Source organism: Arvicanthis niloticus, chromosome 12 (assembly GCF_011762505.2).
Source record: "Arvicanthis niloticus isolate mArvNil1 chromosome 12, mArvNil1.pat.X, whole genome shotgun sequence".
NCBI lineage: Eukaryota > Metazoa > Chordata > Mammalia > Rodentia > Muridae > Arvicanthis > Arvicanthis niloticus.
The window spans coordinates 68,578,530-68,597,340 of record NC_047669.1 but is presented as its reverse complement, the minus strand read 5'-3'; the positions used below and the strand labels follow the sequence as shown (position 1 = coordinate 68,597,340).

General features: G+C 38.2%; 1 long non-coding RNA gene and 1 other non-coding gene across 3 annotated transcripts in view; both read right to left on the bottom strand.

Moving 5' to 3' along the window:
- LOC143444084 (uncharacterized) overlaps window positions 1-18,811 on the bottom strand; it is a 64,620-nt gene that overhangs the window by 26,548 nt on the left and 19,261 nt on the right. The window lies entirely within an intron of this gene.
- Window positions 4,332-4,460, bottom strand: LOC117718327 (small nucleolar RNA SNORA17). The gene has a single exon (XR_004608024.1). It is a non-coding gene; the product is annotated as a small nucleolar RNA SNORA17 (small nucleolar RNA).

Here is an 18,811-nt window from a genome sequence, read left to right as displayed (position 1 = left end):
AAAATAGATACACATTTTATCTTTTACTTAATGATACTTGACCCAAACTGACACGTGTTTTTTGAATAGCAAGTTGAAGCTATATGACTGCCAGCTATTGGCAATTGTACATTGTGAAATGAATTCAGTGCTCATAAGAATTCCAAGTCTCACAGTTGTTGAAGTAAAAGTCAGACTATGTCTGTAAAGCAAAACAAATACCACCTTGGAATCACAAACTGTCTGGTATTCCTAACCCTCTCAAAAAGCACATTGGAATATTAAAAATATTTAATCTGGTATCAATTGTGTTGTTTGAAATGGCTCCAATTCAATATTGATAGAAATGGTGATTCAGTACCTATGTATTAAACCCTGGAGAAACTCATGTATATGCCAATTAATCTCCTGTGGAGTGTGCTATCTAATATGATAAAGATTAACACAGAGACTGGCTAGTAAGTCAGATGACTAGTAAGTCATCAAGAATTGTTACTTAGGCCTGCCCCTCATAACAAGCTTTAGAAAAAATAGGTGGAAAATAATCACACAATTTTTTATGCTAACACAGCTTACAGATTTCTTACATCACACAGCAGAAAGTTTGAAGTACAAATGGAGGCTGTGAGAATCAGCTCAAAAGCATAAAAATTGAATGCTATGTATGCTCTATTGATAGTCAAACTGTACTGTGTTTGTTAACGTCATTTGAATCAAATAGTTGATAGATTAAGAGAACAGATAGAAATATATGTATATATATATATATATATATATATATATATACTCATACATATATGTATCTCTCTCTATATATGAACATACATGTATGTGTATATATATATGCTTGAATATATGAATATATATATACATATATTCAAGCACAGTTAGACTAAGATAGCTAGGATATCTGATAGTTGACCAACATGTTTATTTTTCTTGTTTGTTTCTCCTTCCTTCTTGTCTTTTTCCTTCTTTCTTTCTTTCTTTCTTTCTTTCTTTCTTTCTTTCTTTCTTTCTTTCTTTTCATTTATGTTATATATTGTAATTATAATAAGGAGTATTCTATCTTTTATTGAAAATTTTAATTTTATATGAAGTCAAAGAAGTTACTGTGAATTTTAAGTTTCAATGATATGATGTGGAAAATATGTTTTATAGAAAAGAAAAATTTTGCTTTTTGGCTGGAATATTATAACAAGGGATAATAGTCTATTGTGCATATTTCAACTTAGTGACTATGTCTCTGCATTCTGGTTTCTTGTATGAGTTAGAGTATTAGTTTCTATGATTATAGTAAAAAATTCCCAAGAACTTTGTTACACAGGAGAAATTATTTATTGTCTTGGTTCTGAAATCCAGAAGTCCAAGATCATTACAGCTTGCTCCACTTTTTAGCACTTCTGAAGAATATATTCCATACTGCTCTTTTGATTTCTTCTGAATTCTAAGTCTCTGTCATTTCTTAACTGGTATAGATGTTGCACCAATTCCTGCTGTCATCTTCATAGAAAGTTCTTGTCTGGTTCCTTGTTTTAACATGGCACCTGTTTACAAGGGCAATAGTCATATTACAGAGAGATCTTATGCTCATATAGTATGACTGCATTTTAACTAATCCCATTGATAATAATAACTTATTTCTAAATAAGGTCATATTTCAGCATTGGGTGCTGGGATTCTGCTATGATATAAAAATATATATGTGGTGTGTGTGTGTGTGTGTGTGTGTGTGTGTGTGTGTGTGTTTATAAATTTAGAAGGATTGCGGGTTTGGGGCATAATTCAACGAACAGTTGTTCTGATCATCTGATTACAATTTTACCTTCTCAAGCACTATCTCACTTATGCCTCCTTATATCTTAGAGGAAAATGCCAACATTTATAGTTAATTAGGTCCCAGAAATTTTCTTATTAAGGAGAAGTAGGTTCTATGACAAGGCAAGACAGTGCAGATTCCTTCAGTTTGTATTCTTATTGAGGTCATTTTAAGTTTAAATAGAATTTGATCTCCTTCATGGAAATTCTGTGAAAAATCACTCAACTCTATTCTAGGACTAGAGGCCAAGATACTCCAGCTAACTTATATTGTCTATGTTAAATAACCTACTTGGATAGAACCTTCCCTGATAGCTAACTGCTCATCTTAGTTTCTGTTAAACTTCTTGCTTGCCTAAAAGCTCCCACTGCAGCTGCTGAACAACATAGCAGGATGTGGTTTTTGCCTTTAAAATCCCCTTGGTGTAACTGGTTCAGGATATACTTAGGACCTAAATACCTAAGTGTAGGCTCAACTAGCTCAATTAACCACCTTTATTGTCCTAAACTGTGTCTGAGTAGTTGTGTCTGGTGGGCTTCCTGTAACAATACCACAGGGGTCTCTACTTAATATTAAGATAAGTCTTCTGGATGTCCAAGTAAGTTGAGGAGGAACATAGCAAAGCACAAATGACACCAAAAGGAAACTGAATATCACAGTCTTGAGATAACAACAGGGCTTACCAGAGCCAGTGAAAGACTCTGAGCAAAAATGTGAGTAAGGATTAATTGCTGAATGAAAAAATAACCTTAAAAACCTTTTTTATTGGTTCTTTGTGAATATCACGTCATTCAACTCAAAATCACTCGTCTCTCCCTCCCCTCATTCCTGCCTTCTACTCTTGTAATCCCCTTTCTCACAACAGAGAAAAAGAACTCACTGTGGAAGCTTTAGAGTGCTGCAGTGTGTCCCACAGTATACTCTTTTGTCTCACAGTATACTCCTTGATCTAAGGTTCTTTGCTCAAAAACGTTCATTACAATGACTCTTTAGTCTGGTATGAAGCCTCTGGCTTCTGTTATTCTTCAATACTGGGACCTCACTCAGACTTCTCTCAAATATTTTGTTGTTGCTCTGTGTCATAAAGATCATGTAGTTTTGGATATGTAGGACTGGTCCCTTCATCTATTCCAGCACTTCATTTATGGGGTAGATGGGGAGTGGGCCGATTCAAAGTCCTGGATCTAAGAGTGAGAGGTATCTGTGCTAGTTAGCCTGCTCTACTCCTGCTCTCAAGCCCTCAGGGCTGGCTCACCAGCAGCCCCAACAACCAGAACATCTTTATCCTGCTGCCCAGGTTAGGTGCTCACTCTCCCAAGTGTTGCAGCTATTGAGGAACATGGGCAGTTCTCCCACTCATGACCCCCAGGTCATCTCTCCTATCTGACATAGATGGTGAAGGATGAAGAAGGGGGAAGAAAGTATCTTTCCCTCTTTTGTGCCACCTTCTAGCAGACAAGAAGAGGCAGGTTTACCTGCAACACTCAAATCCAGGACCAGTTCTACTGGGCTACCTGGGTAAGGTGCTAGACCTGAGAGCTGAAACAGGTGATGGGCAAGTAGAGCACACCTACTCTGATGACCTCAGGTACAGGTTTATTGCAAGAAGCAAAGTGTGTGTGTGTGTGGGGGGTCATCTTTCTCTCTACTATGTCATTCAATATCAGATAAGTTGTGGCCAGCTCTCCTATGCTCACACTCTCAGGGCAGGCTAACTGATGCTCCTGCCATCAGGGTCAACTCCACTGTGCTGCTCAGTTGAGGTGCAGAACCTGCACTTCTGGGTGCTGCAACAAGGGGAAGGATCAGCTCTTCTACTTTCATGCTCCCAGGTCTAGCTTCCCTAAGATGTCCAGGTGAGAGGTGGGTTAGTTCTGTATATCCCTCAGACATCAACATGTCTCCTAATGGGATCCCAGACCAGGGACATTTGCCTTGGAATTGTGGGTAATACCCTGCTGCTGCAGGACCATGAACTCACACAAGGCCTCCAGTGGCAGCACAGACCAAGACCCCACCATGGTACTAGGTGGCATCGCCTTCTACTCACATTAGGCTGTTGATCACTACCCTTGTGTCTCCAGTTCTGCCTCTCTTTATTGCACCCACAACCTTCAGTTTATCTTTTTCTTCCTTTTCTCCACCATCTACTCGGTCCTCTTAGTGGCACCCACCACTTATGTGTTATTGTGTCAGGGAGAGATCTAGGCCCATTCCAGGTCTGACAGCTGGTCCTTTCAGATTTGGTAGGTCCCTGTCTAATAAGCCCCATGACACTGATCTGGTAGTCATCTTGGGTTTGCTCCTCACCCCACCTACCTGAGTGGTTCCATGTGAGGGTCATTTGTTTTGGGATACTCCTGTCTGGGACCCTCAATCACAGATAGGATTCTTCTAGTCTCTGGCTTACTTCTGGTCCTGGGAACCATAAAGGCCTGTGTGTTGCCTTACTGCTGGTTGTCTCAGGCTAGTTTCCTGTTCAAGCTCCTTGGCACTGAACTTATGGTCATCTCAGGCTTATTTTTTTTCATGTAATTTAAAGCTACTAATCATTCAGATGGTTATAGGTCAGAATACTGAAGGTAGACATAGCTTCTATATTCTCTGACATCTGACACCCATGTGACACAGTAGCCACACATGCAATGCCTTTAGGGGCAGGGAATGAATGTCCTTTAGTCAAGGGTGGAATTAGGAGGACATCCCCTGGTGTGTGACATTCCCTGTTCAATTAAGAGGTGATTGTATCATAGTCTACAGCAACAACAACATGACATAAGTGCTTAGAAAAATTCTAAAAATTACAACATGCAAGTATGTAAGCACCTACCCCAAACACAAAGATTATTGCTGTCTGTGGTGGTTTGAAAGAGAATGGCCCCACAAGCTCACAGGGAGTGGCACTGTTAGGAGGTATGGCCTTGCTGGAGTAGGTGTGGCCTTACTGGAGGAAGTGTGTTACTTTTAGGGCAGGATTTGAGTTCTCAGATGTTTAAGCCATGTCCAATGTTGCATTCACTTCCTGCACCTGCCCATGTTCTTGATATAGAGCTCTCAGCTCCTTCAGCACCATGTCTGGCTGCTTGCCACCATGCTTCCTGCCCTGATGATAAATGGACTAAACTTCTGAAACTATAAGCCAGCCTCAATTATTATTTTTTTAAAATAAGAGGTGTCATGGTGTCTCTTCACAGCAATAAAAACCCTAAATAAGAGGCTGTCTTGTACCCAGTGTATACTCTTGCCACCTTGTCAAAAATCAAGAGACTATAGGAACATGTGTATATAGGGGCCCTCCATCTTATTCCATTGGTCAGTGTTATCATCAAGGCTTTTTAATATAACTTCTTAATATAACTTTTTAATATAACTTCTTCCCTAACTTTTTATTATTCAAGATTGTTTTTAGCTATCCTGTAGATCTTTTATATTTCCACATGAATTTAGGAATGTTTTCTTCAATTTCTGTGGAGAAATGCATTGAGATATTGGTAGGGCTTGCCCTACCTCTGCTTTTGGCAGAGTGGTCATTTTTCCATATTAATTTTAATATTTCATTATGTGGTTGGGCATTCTGTATTTTTGTGTCTTATTAGTTTCTTTTAAAACCCATGGATAGCTAGGCCCTAGGCCCTAGAGGCAAACAAAATATCGTTGTATTGGTAATTGGGCATAGTAATAAACTGACCCCAAGTTCTTATTGTTGTGCCTATAGATTATTGAACAACTTAACCCTTACCAGAAACTTTTTTTTGGTTGTCAATGCACATCGACACAGATACCTACAACTGTTCACTGTGTAGAGACTAAGTAACTGTAGAATGCTACGATCTAAATAGTTCTGCCATATCACACCTCTCTCTTTAAGACCTAATGGTCATAACTGAGAGGGAGCCAAAAGGCAGTAATAGTTGGAGGTAATGGAAATGTGCAATGTAACAGTATTTACTTGACATCATGAGACTATCACACACATGAACTCACAGTGGCTGAGATTGCATTCACACGATCTGTACAAGATCAAGCCAATGAAACTCTAAGCATGAATGGAGGAGTAACATATGATGGTCATACCTTCAGCTAAGAAGTTACTGGCAATTGAAAGATGCTGGGAGAGGGGATGCCAGTTTTTCTCAGTGTTGAAATCACTGAAAGATTACCCATGGTTCTGTAGAGTGCCCTACATTCGATCACATAAGATGACTCAGTGGATTTAAAATCAGAGCATATAAAGTTGGAAGGGAAAAGTGGTAGGGTGCATCGAGAAGAAATTTGAGAGGAAGTAAACAGGCATACTTGATCAAAAGAAACACACACATACATATTCCCCACACACAAATGTATGCATGAAGTTCTTAGCAAAATATATTAATACAAGAATATTAATCAAGGAATATGAATAATTCAGTAAAGTTAGACATACCTGTTGCTTTCATAAAAACACCTCTAAAAAGCAAATTGAAGGAAAGGGTTTTTGTTGTTGTTTGTTTTTAAATTGGATATTTTTTTTAATTTACATTTCAAATGTTATCTCCTTTCCTGGTTTTCACTCCAGAAACCCTCTATCCCATCTCACCTCCCCCTGTTTCTATGAGGGTGCTCCCCCACCTACACACCTACTCCAACCTCACTGCCCTGGTATTCCACTACACTGGGGCATTGAGCCTTCACAGGACCAAGGGCCTCTTCTCCCATTGATGCCAGGCAAGGCTATCCTCTGCTACATATGCAGCTGGAGCCATGGGTCCCTCCATATACTTTCTTTGGTTAGTGGTTTAGTCCTTGGGAACTCTGGGGAGACTGGTTGGTTGATACTGATCTTCTTATCAGGTTACAAACCCCTTCTGCTTCTTTAGTCCTTTCTCTAACTCCTCTATTGGGGTCCCAATGCTCAGTTCAATGGTTGGCTGCAAGCATCCACCTCTGTCAGAGCCTCTCAGGAGACAGCTATATCAGTCTCCTGTCATCAAGTACTTGCATCTGCAATAGTGTCTGGGTTTGGTTTCTGTATATGAGATGGATCCCCAAGTGAGGCAGTCTCTGGATGGCCTTTCCTTCAGTCTCTGCTCCATACTTTGTCCCTGTATTTTCTTCAGACAGGAGAAATTATGGATTAAAAAATTTTAGAGATGAGTAAGTGGCCCCATCCTCCAAATGGGGGCCTTGCCTAACCTCTGGATATGGTCCCTACAGGTTCTCCTTTCCTTTTGTTGGGCATGTCAGCTAATCTCATCCCCATAGTCCCGAGAGCCTCTTGCTTTCCTGGCACCTGGGATTTTCTGGTGGCTATACCCAGTTCCTATCCACCACTGCTACACAACTCTGTTCAAATTCCTGACCCTCTGAGTATCATCTGCATCTCCTCCATCCATCGTCCCTGATCCTGCCCCACTTCCCCCTTCTCTTCCTCCTAAGTCCCTCCTACACTCCACCTTCTGTGAGTATTTTGTTCCCCCTTCTGGTTTATACTTTAGGAGATAGGGCCCATTGTAGTGGAGAAGGCATGGCACTGGTGGCTTTTCTTATGACCTTTGGAGCTTATTATATGGTGTCTTTTCAGAATTTGGGAAGATCAGGAATTGGAGAGACTGAACTAGAATACAAGTTAGACTATAACACTCAGTGGCTGCTTCACCTAATTTCTACACATGACCCACTTCCTCCAATCAGGCACCACCCTCAAAGATTCTATAACCTTTTAAATCAACACTGTCATTTGGGAACAAAACATTCTAACACGAGTGCTTGTGGAGAAAATTCACATTTAAATAATAACAATTAATTCCAAATTTAATTTAGAAACTAGCTTTTGTATAGAAAAACAAGAAGCAGATATGATAAAATCTTGGCTCTCTCAATGTGTGTCCTAGGACATATCTGCAAAATTAGTTGCAGTCATGTGTCTCCTATTGTTATTACTCAATTTCTGTGTAGAGAACATTGTATAGTACAGTTAGACAAACCTAGAGGATGTAGCTCACTTCCTAAGTGAGGCTCATCAATGAAACCAGGGGCTGTACTGTGCAAGGAATGCTACTATCATGTTAATAAAATCACAGTCTTTCAAAGCATTGTTTTTCTCCCATTAAGTAAGAATATACATCTTATATGAGAACGAGAAGTTTATTGTAATAAATAATCAGTAGTAAACCACTAACATTATCCCGTGTTAGCATATCAAGTAATGTATACATCACAGAATTACATGCACTGGATTTTTGTATGACTGCAGAGCAGTGAATTGCCATAAGCCATCTCAATGTAAGATGTTTTTAGGTGATAGACGTAGAGAGAATCTCTTGTGCAATGCATGGAAGTATCTCCTGTCAATAAAATGGTGTCAGTCTATTAGCTTAGGCAGGAAGTAGGGAAGTGGAAGTTCTGGGACACAGAGAGGATTTCTGGGATAGAATCAGGCATGGGAGAAAATTCCCCCAAATGTTGATGGAGACAGTTATGTGAACCTGAGGAGAAATGACTATCCATGTGGCAGGACTTAGACTAGAATACATGGGATAACTGAATTACCAGCTAATGGGAGTGAGCCAAAGCTTTTGGCCTAGGCAATTATTCATAAATGATCATAAGTCTCAGAGTCATTATTTTGAGAACTTGGGCATGGGAGGAAAAGGCTGCAGTTACAGGTAGGGATTTTAAACTTGGTCCTAATCTTAAGAGACCAGTATCATTGATGGAGTCTGTCCTCCATTGAAATTTTGTTACAGACATTGAAATGCTATAATATACATAGGATGTATCTCTGATGATGGGTACCTAAAAATCAGAGACATGGTGTGTGTCAGAGTACTGGAGACAAGGTATATCATTTTAGTTCCTAGAAGTCCATTGATCTAATTCCTCTAGGAAGGCCCATCTCCTACTTTCTACACCCCTTAATAATGCCATTGCATTATGAGCCCACCAGTGAGTGGATACATTGATAAGGGAGAGGATCATAATATATACATCTTAATAATGATGGAAAATGTTAAAATAGAACATTCTAGGTAATAGTAAATTCTATGTATTTCTGTAGGGTTCTCTTTTTGTGTATGTCTGTGTGTATGCATTGGTGCAGATGTACCTGTGTGTGTATTAAGGACAAAGGACAATCTCGTGTGGTATCCCCCAGGAACATTGTCTACCTTATTTTTGAGATAGGGCCTCTTATTGGCATAGAGTTTGCCTACTGTGGTAGGCTGGATGGCCAATGTGTTCCAGGAATCCTCCTTTCCTCCTTTCTAAGATTAAAAATGTATGCCACTGCACCTGGCCTTTCTGCATAGGTTCTGGAAATTGTTTGTGGTTTGTACAACAGTGTCTTTACCAACTGAGCAATCTTCCCAGTCATTTCTGTATTTATAAAGCACTGATATTTTAACATGGTTAAATTTCCTCTCCAACACCAACATTTCTGTCCCATTGTCTTCTTGCCCTTGCAATTGATGTACGAATTCTATGCATGCATAAGAGATACACACAATGATAAGATAATAAAGTGCCTATGTTCCAAAAGTCAAGTTACCAAAGAGGTTCTGGTTTATGTAAATGCCACACTGGAATCTTATGGACTCTCCTAATCTAGAAACATAAAGCCAAAATGAGTCACCCAGAGAGGAAACATAATTTCTATATATCTTTCTTGAATATTTGGTTTTCCTCCCAGTTTACTCTGCTCCTGTAAGAGAATACTTGCTGTGTCTCACAGAAAAACTGATCTTAGAGTAATACTGACCTTTCATTACAACTTGAGCTTTAACAGGACTCTTCTTACCAACAGTAGGAAAATTCCCATACACAAGGATTTCCCAAAGCGGATGATATCATTAGCTTTTTATTCTGTTTAACAGGTGTTAAGTGGCATCCTGCTTTAATTACATATAACTCACCCATGAGTAATGATTAATGGTTTGGGGTGTCTGGGTATCTTTTAGGTTTGATTTTTTTCCTTGCTTTTTTCTTTTATATGAATTTTAGCTTCTATATTTTTCTTCCTAGGAATATTTTAATTTCTTATGTACTCATAGAAATATATATATATATATATATATATATATATATATAATATATCAATTCATGTGTGTAAATGTTTTTTAGATCTTTATTTTTATTATTATTTTTATTGAATATTTTATTTACATTTCAGATGCCATCCCCTTTCCCAATTTCCCCTCCCTAGAAAACCCCTATCCCATGCCCCCTTCTCCTTTTTGCTTTTATACATTTTTTAAAAAATATTAATCAAAGGCTTCATAAGTTTGGTAATGCTCACTATCAATCAGAAGTGTAACCCAATACCCAACCTAGATATATCAACTATCTTTGACTGGCAGAGACACTCCAACATTGCCTCTGTGTTTCTCTCTCTCTCTCTCTCTCTCTCTCTCTCTCTCTTTCTCTCTCTCTCCACCCTTCCTGTTAAAATAAAACTTTTCTCTCAAAATACAATTAGAGCAGAACTATACCAATTTGTGTCAGTAAGGGACAAAATAGACCTAACACACAGTCTGTCATTTTGTTGACTAAACAGAACCACTGTCATCTCTCCTACTGAAAGACTTAGTTCTGAACCTGGCTTTTTTCTTGGCTTTAGAATGCATGTGAGCTGAAAATCATCCTCTCAAATCTTTTTTCTCAAAGTTAATAGCCAGGATTGGCTATGAGCCTGTAAGTTTTCAACCCCGTCAGAAATTCAGAATGAATGAATTAACTGAAATTATGGGAAGTACAAGGTATAGCTTCTAAAACTTAGCCAATTTATATAGAGACCGCTGAACACCTGGACAGTCCCTATACTACAAAACGTTGGAGCATCTGATCTTCAGCCTTCTGGCTCAGGATCATCGGACAAACCTAGTGATGCAGAATTATTAAGGGCTGATTACTCTGTATTGGCAGATATAATCAGTAGACTATTCCACAAGTGTATCCTTTCTGAACAGTAATTTGTGTGTAGATGAAAAGAGGCATTTTTTGCCTAGTGGCTGTCTCACCACAACTGGAGTAACTCCAAAGATGCTCAATTTCTTCTTAGAATCCAAGACAGAATTGGATTCTAATTCAGGAGCAGACAGGTCTCTAATTAAAATGAACATTGATACAGAAATGTTTGTAATGTCAATTCTGTGGACTTATGATGTTTTGCAAACCAACTATACATGTAAGGTAATCTGGGCTGTTGTCTGTTAACTCCATTCAGCTATTTCTAAATAAAATATAGAAAACACCCTAACAATAAACTCAAAGCCATGAATTTGCTATAGGCCTCTAACTCACAGGCTAACCATCTCAAATCAGTTAGAAAAGTTAAAGAAGGACTGAGTCTAAGCCTTGTATTACTAAATGTGTTATACAGGCACAATGCCTATGAGAGTAACAATATTCATCTCACTTTTATGTAAATAAGAAGCTCGTTCCAATGAAAACCTTAAATTTGAAATCAAAGTAAATTTTGTACCATTTAAGAAATTATAACTTCATCTTAATAATAATTATACATTGTTGGGCCTTGGATGAGGTAACTCCATTTAACCTGCCACCTTCAGTCACGGAGCACACAGGTAGAGGTCATAATTAACAAGTCTCCACCTCCAGAGATTAAAATATTAATGAGTTACCTAAAGGCCAGGGGTGTAGCTAATTAAGTTATCCCCTCCGATTTTCTCCTTCCCTACCTATAAAAAGTCAGGGGAGCCTGGCTTTTGGGGGGAAGTGCATACCATCTATACCCATTCACCACGCCATGAACAATAAAAGCTTTGGGAAACTCCACCTGTTGCCTGGGCCTGCCGCGCCAGGTTCCCAGCCTTTGGAACCTCAAACCGCAGCTGCCATGGTGGCTGTGTGAATGTGGGACCCTCCAGCAGTGGTGCGGGAAGCCCACCAGGACCCCGCTGTCGGACTCTGCTGTCGGACTCCCTCCCCCCTGTGAGGTTTTTTTTTTCCCCACAATACATATGTCTACCAATAGGTTATGCTTATACAATAAATCCTAGCTAACCCTCCCTGTTCCAACAAAACCACTTCTTTTCCCTGGAAAGACAGCCCAATATCAACCATCTCAGTTCCTGAGCCCAGGGAATAGGGGTGCCGACTCTTCATTAACTTCTTCAAGCTGATTATGGGTGTTGAGATATTAGAAGAGGGGTTGGGGAAGAGAAAATTGATAAGCCTCTGATGCTGTGTCTTCACTGCATCCAGCTGGAATTCCAGGACCTCAGAGGTTCGAGCACTCTTTCTAGGGTATAATTTCCCTCCTTGTATTGGAGCTTTCCTGCTACTATCCTTGGTAATGCTGGGTTTGTGGAAAGATATTGTGTAAATTTTGTTTTGTCATGGAATATCCTGGTTTCTCCATCTATGGTAATTGAGAGTTTTGCTGGGTATAGTAGCCTGGGATGGCATTTAATATTCTTTCTTTGTTTTGTGCACTTGGTGTTTTGATTATTATGTGACAGGAGGTATTTTTTTTTCTAGTCTAGTCTATTTGGCATTCTATAGGCTTCTTGTATGTTTATGGGCATCTCATTCTTTAGATTAGGGAAGTTTTTTTCTATAATTTTGTTGAAGATATTTATTGGCCCTTTAAGTTGGGAATCTTCACTCTCATCTATACCTATTATCCTTAGGCTTGGTCTTCTCATTGTGTTCTGGATATTTTGTGTTAATAACTTTTTATATTTTGTGTTTCTTTGACAGTTGTGTCAATATTTTCTATGGTATCTTCTGCACCTGAGATTCTGTCTTCTATGTCTTGTATTCTGTTGGTGATGCTTGTGTCTATGACTCCTAATTTCTTTCCTAGGTTTTCTATCTCCAGGGTAGTCTCCCTTTTTGATTTCTTTATTGTTTCTACTTTTATTTTTATGTCCTGGATGGTTTTGTTCAATTCCTTCACCTGTTTGGTTGTGTTCTCTTGTAATTCTTTAAGGGATTTTTGTGTTTCCTCTTTAAGGGCTTCTACCTGTTTACCTGAGTTCTCAAATTCTTTGACAGTGTTATTTATGTCCTTCTTAAAGTCCTCTATCATCATCATTAGAAGTGATTTTAAATGTGAATCTTGCTTTCCTAGTGATATGGGAAATTCAGGACTTTCTGTGTGGGAGAACTAGGTTCTAATGAAGCCAAGTACCCTGGGTTGCTGATGCTATGTTCTTGTACTTACTTGCCTTTTGCCATCTGGATCTCCTCAGTGCTACCTGCCCTGTCTCTGACTGGAGCCTGTCTTTCCTATTATCTTGTTTGTATCAGAACTATGTGGGGTGGGTGTTACTACTGGGGTTAGAGCTGGGGCCCAAAATCTGCTCAGTGCTCAAGTACAGACAGGAAGGAACCAGTGTTCTGGGCCAGGAGTGACTTCCTGGGTCCTAGTGGGTCCCAGTTACTCCCTGTTTGGGGCGGGTGTTGCTATCTGCTTACCTAAGATACTGCCCGGGTTAGAGCCCCTGGGAGGCCTGCTTCCTCTGGGTTCTGTGAGATTGGGGGCAGAGGTGCCCCTCTGGGATCTGCTCAGTGCTCGGGCCCAGAGTGGTATATGTTTAATATTTTACGGAATTTTAAAAAGTGCCATCTTGCACCTGCCATGAAACTTTGTTAAGGTTCATTGGCTAAAGTTCTATACTTTGATGTAATAAGTTATCATTCTCTGTGTTATATTTGTAGTTTTGATATTTTTTCCTTATGTTTCTTTACAAGATCATGCCAAAGACATTACAGTAAATTTATTCTGATCTACATAGTAAGTTGTAAGCTAGCCAGAGCCAGATAGAGAGAAACTGTCTAAACTTTTTTCTGTATGTTTATTTTTTTCATTAGGCTTTAATTGATGATATGTATGTGTATATCAGTGCAGTGCCTATTGCATTCATGCCTTGTCCTTCTCCTCATCTCTCTCTGTCTCTCTATCTCTATCTCTCTCTGTCTCTGTTTCTCTCTCTTTGTCTCTGTCTCTGTCTCTCTCTCTCTCTTTCTCTCTCTCTGTATAATTTTATCTAAGACTTTGGAGTTTTTACTATTTGTGGCATAAAACCTCTCAGAATACAAAGATGTGTGTAAGCATAGGCCTAAAAACACAGTGACAAAATTAAAGAAATATAGCATTTTTCAATAAAAAATAGCTTCTCCATGTTCAAAGTAAGTAAAGAACCAAGAAGAAGTTATTGTATGATTTGTGCAAGTTTATACTCCACTAAAATTCCATTAGGTAGGCATCACTGATTCCTATTAGGTGATTCAAGAGTTGTACTATATAAGGAAATCCAAAGACTTCACTAGCAAAAGCCAGTGAAAGGATGAGGTTTCAACAACATATAATGGTTTTCCTTTGGACTTCGACTGATAGAAGAAAAAAGAGAACCCCCTCCCCCAGCCATGTGATCTACTACCAAGCTGCATTCTCAGTCCACAGGGAAACCGTTTTCTGATAAAATACATACAATTGCTCAAGTCACTGTGACTTCACCTTGACCCATTTTTAAGTGATCTATTCCAACCCATAAATGGCTACAGCATCCCAGTGACAGGACTTCACTGTGACAGTGTGTCACTCCTGGCCTTCTGGTCTCAATTTACTATTTATACCTTTAGATGCTAGCACTGCCTTTTCATGTAACAATGTAACAATGGCTTTTAAATCTATATATTTTTAAAAATATTTTCCCTAACCTCACCAAAAATGCTAATACTTAGAATGCTGTATTGTAGACAGACAATCTATCAAGTGAGTGCTGGCAGATGGGCTGGCTTCTGCTTTTATGGAATCCAGAGCATTGCCAAATAAATAAATACAGCAAGAAGAAAAAAAATAAAATTATCATAACCTTATATAAGTTATTGCTGGGAAACTGCCAAAAACATTTCTTCTGTTTCTCATGCTGTCTAGGTTTAAGGTCAAAAGGTCACAGCTTAGTGGGCCAGGGAGCCCAGCCTCAGATTTTTCCAGTGCACCAAATTAGCTTCCATGCTTATCAAAGCAAGCCTGGGGAAGTCTGTCTGCATTTACTGATGGATTATCCCGCAAACCTGCCAGAGCTTCTAGCTTATTGTTCATAACCAGCAATGTTACCTCATCCATGCGTCCAGGACACCACTTATCTTGCTTCAGAAAGATAGATAAGGAGGTACTTAGAGAGAGCTGCGATAAAAAGCAAACTCAATGAGGAGCTGTTTTGCCGTCTCAGCTCCTGGGTCAAACTGTCTTCTATCTAAATAGCTCTGGTTTTGTTACAGAATTTTCCTCATTTAAAGATACCAGTAGAGGTGAAAGGAGAGAAAACCTTGGAATCTGAGATGGTGCTTGGATTACAAGTAAGTCATAGGGATAGACCTTCCTCCTAAAACCCACAGAAAGAAAACTCTTGCTCATCTTTAACTGGCTACAGTAAGATGGTTTACTTAAAACTAGGGTTTCAAATTATTTTATATATGTATGGGTATTTGGCTCGCTTGAACTTCTGTGCACTATGTGGATGCCTGGTGACTTATGGAGGCCAGAAAAGGTAGCAGGATTGCCTGGAAATAGACCCTAAAGAAAGTTGTGAGCTGCCATGTAGGCGATGGGAATCCAACATTTGGTTCTCTGGGAGAGCAGATCTTAACTACTGAGACATTTCTCTAGCCCCTTATAATGGTTTCCTTGCAGAACAGCTCAAATCAAAAGAATTTACCAAGGAAATTTACCAGTTTTTCTTTAAGAAATCAATAAATGCATCCTGTTTCCATCTTTAAAAGAGGAAATGTTTTAGCTCAGATTCTAACTAGTTCTGGGAGCTGATGATCAATTAGGAATCTTGAGTGCCTCAAGCATGATCAGAGAATAATTTTATGTACCCTATACCCCACTTATCTGACTCTCCAGGGTTTGGCAGCCTTTCTATTCATTAATACAGTTGTGAACTTGGAACTGAAGAGTAAAAACTATGAATGGCCAGGATTAACATTGCCAAGCCTTGATCTGAAATCCAATATAAATTCTAGTGAGTCTCATGTTGTAAATCACATGGACATAGGTCTTAAAGGTACTTTCCCACTTTACTTATAAAAAAGCAGGCCAAGCGGGGGACAGGGTCTATGCTTATTATTCTAATACTATTGTAACAATTGCTTTACAGATATAAAAACCTAAGCTTTTGAAGGTCAAATATATGTCATGACGACTATTAAGTAATTTAATCGAAGATGTATTTGTAGAACAGTGAATGTATGATCCTTTCTCAGTAGAAAAAGGAACATAGAAACCTTTGTAGAACAAAAGGATGAAAGCTGGTTGTCCCTGATCCTTCAGGTGGCACCTCTGTGTGCCACGGTTTTGAGATGTTTCAGCATCTTGCATTAAGCTCAGGGCATAGATTAGAAGTGCAGAAAACAAGAGTGAAGGGCATGGTGGGAGGAGTGGGAGTGAGAGCTTAATTTGAGAAAATTTTGAAATTATATTTGAGACTGTCAGAAGGTAAGCATCTATTGCTACTCTTGTACAGCCCAGGTCCCAGCCCAGAAAATGGTGCCACTCATATTCAGTTCCTACCTCAGTTAACCCAATTGAGAAAATATCACTGTGGATTAAAGATGACTAAATGGTTAAGAGGGCTTGCTGTTGTTCTGGAGAACTTAAGTTCAGTTCCTAACATTCATGGTGAATATCTCATAAAATTGCTTGTTACATCAGCTTCAGAGGTTAGAATATCATCTTCTAGCCCCCAGAGGCACCCACACATATTACACACACACACACACACACCCATACACACACACACACACACACACACACCACACACGACTACACAGATATACACAAATACACATAAATAAGAATCAATAAAGTAGTAAACATTATAAAAACCCCTCTCACTGGATGTCAACAGGCTAAGTCCAAACAATTCCTTATTGAGACTTTCTCCCTATATGGTTCTTAATTGTGGATTCTTTACTTCTAAAACAAAGTATCACACCATTAAGAAAATAAAGTAGAAAATTCATGGGTTTGTAAGGAATAATTCATTTTAAAAATTGCTGTGTACACCACATTGATGGGTTCAAATCCAAAGATATTTATGGTCTTTTTTTGTTTGCACCTGGAAAAATATTAATTTCTTAACCAGTGCTTAGAGATACATTTTAAAATTTAAATATAACTTGTTTATTATAATTATTTCTTAAAAATCTCTTAATTTTTGAGATTATAATATGATCACATCACTTCCCCTTTCCCCATCTTTCTTCCAAACTTTTCCTTTGTTCTTTCCAACACAAGCCCTCGTTTTTTCTTAATTTTTCTAATGTGTACATATTAATATATAAATACAAGCTGTTCAGTCTGTATGATGTGACTTATGTGTGCATATGTTTTCAGGATTGACCTTTTAGCAATTTAGCATTACATATCCAATCAGTGTGCACTTTACTGTGAAAAGACTATTCCAAAAGCTCTCCAGACTCTAGCTATCTGTAGCTCTTTGGAGACATGTTTTGAAACACTAAAGTTGTTCAAACTAAACTTGCAGGTGAGGCAATTGTATCTCACTTTAAATGTACCTGCTTTATATTAGCATTACAGACATAACGTTCCTATGCCATCTAAGCAGTGGTAAGAGGCCGTCGACTGAAAAACCCATGTATTTGAGGTGATATTGAGGAGAATGAGCAAAGCGTCTTGGATATTGACCTTGTTTGCTATGAAATCCAAATTTTAGTATTTGTTAATTCAATATTTATATGAGTTTACACACACACCTGTAAATAGGTATGAAGAAACTGTTCCTCAAATCCTGAAACAGATTTCTTGCGCAGTACCACAGACTATTAATAAATGATCCAAGTGCTTGGCTAATTAATCCCAAAGTAATTTTCATTAGCAACAAAAAAAAATACCAAAAAGATTAGTTTAAAAAAAAAACACCAACATACATGCTTTTTAAAAGAGAGAGTTACTGATATGGATTTCTTGGAAGCAGCAAAAAGAACCCCCCTCCCTTTTTTTTTTTTTTTTAAATAATCCAAACTCAATCTGTGTCTTTTTTATAGAAAACTGAAACCATTAATATTGAGTAATTATTAAAAGGTAATGAAAAAGTAGTTATTCATTTCTGTGATTTTGTTGATTTTCTGTTTTCTCAGCTTTTGTTTTTTTGATGACCTACTCTGTTATTATTTATTTGTTCCCCATGGCTTACAGAGTATCTTTACCAATTCCTGGATTTATTCCTTCTAGTATTTTCTATAGGGCTTTAATTTCTTACTGTCACGGGAAGGTTTTATTTCTTTGTATAGTTTAAGGATGGATTTTTTCTGGTTATAACATCTGGGTTGACAACTGTGGTCTTTCAGAACACAGAATACATCCTTTCAGAGCCTTCTGGCTTTCAAGATTTTTATTGATTAGTTCAGTGTTGTTTTGGTGGATCTGGCTTTGCACATGACTTGACATTTTCTTCTTGAATTTTGTACTACCCTTTCTTTATTCCTTGTTTTAAATGTTTTAACTATAATATCTTATGAGAAATTTATACATGGATGGGATCTTTTTCTCTAGGTTTTGGAAGTTTTTTCCAGTGATTTTCCTGGAGGTTTTACTCTATGTTTTTGCTATGGTTGCTCCCACTTCTCTGCTTATAATTGTGGGTTATCTTCACACTGTTTCCCCTAAATTGTCCAATATTGTGTCCATATATTTTCATCTTTTTCTCACAGACATTTTTACTGATTGACCCAATTTCTGTCCATTGTTTTTCATTCCCGACTCCCTGGTTTTGACTTGATCCATTCTTTGAGAGATGCTTTCCAGTGAGGTTGTAACTGGCTTATTAGTTTTTATTCAATTGTGGAATACCTCTGCTTTAGGTTTTTTTTTTTTTTTTTTTTTTTTTTTTTTTTTTTTTTTTTTTTTTTAATTAAACTGTATTTGAATATTTTGAATTGACTTCCTCATTTCATTCACCTCTTTTTCCTTGTCTTTTTTTTGTGTTGTTTGATCAGGGTCAAAACAATCCTTTTGAATTTTTTTTGAGAGTTCTTCCAGGT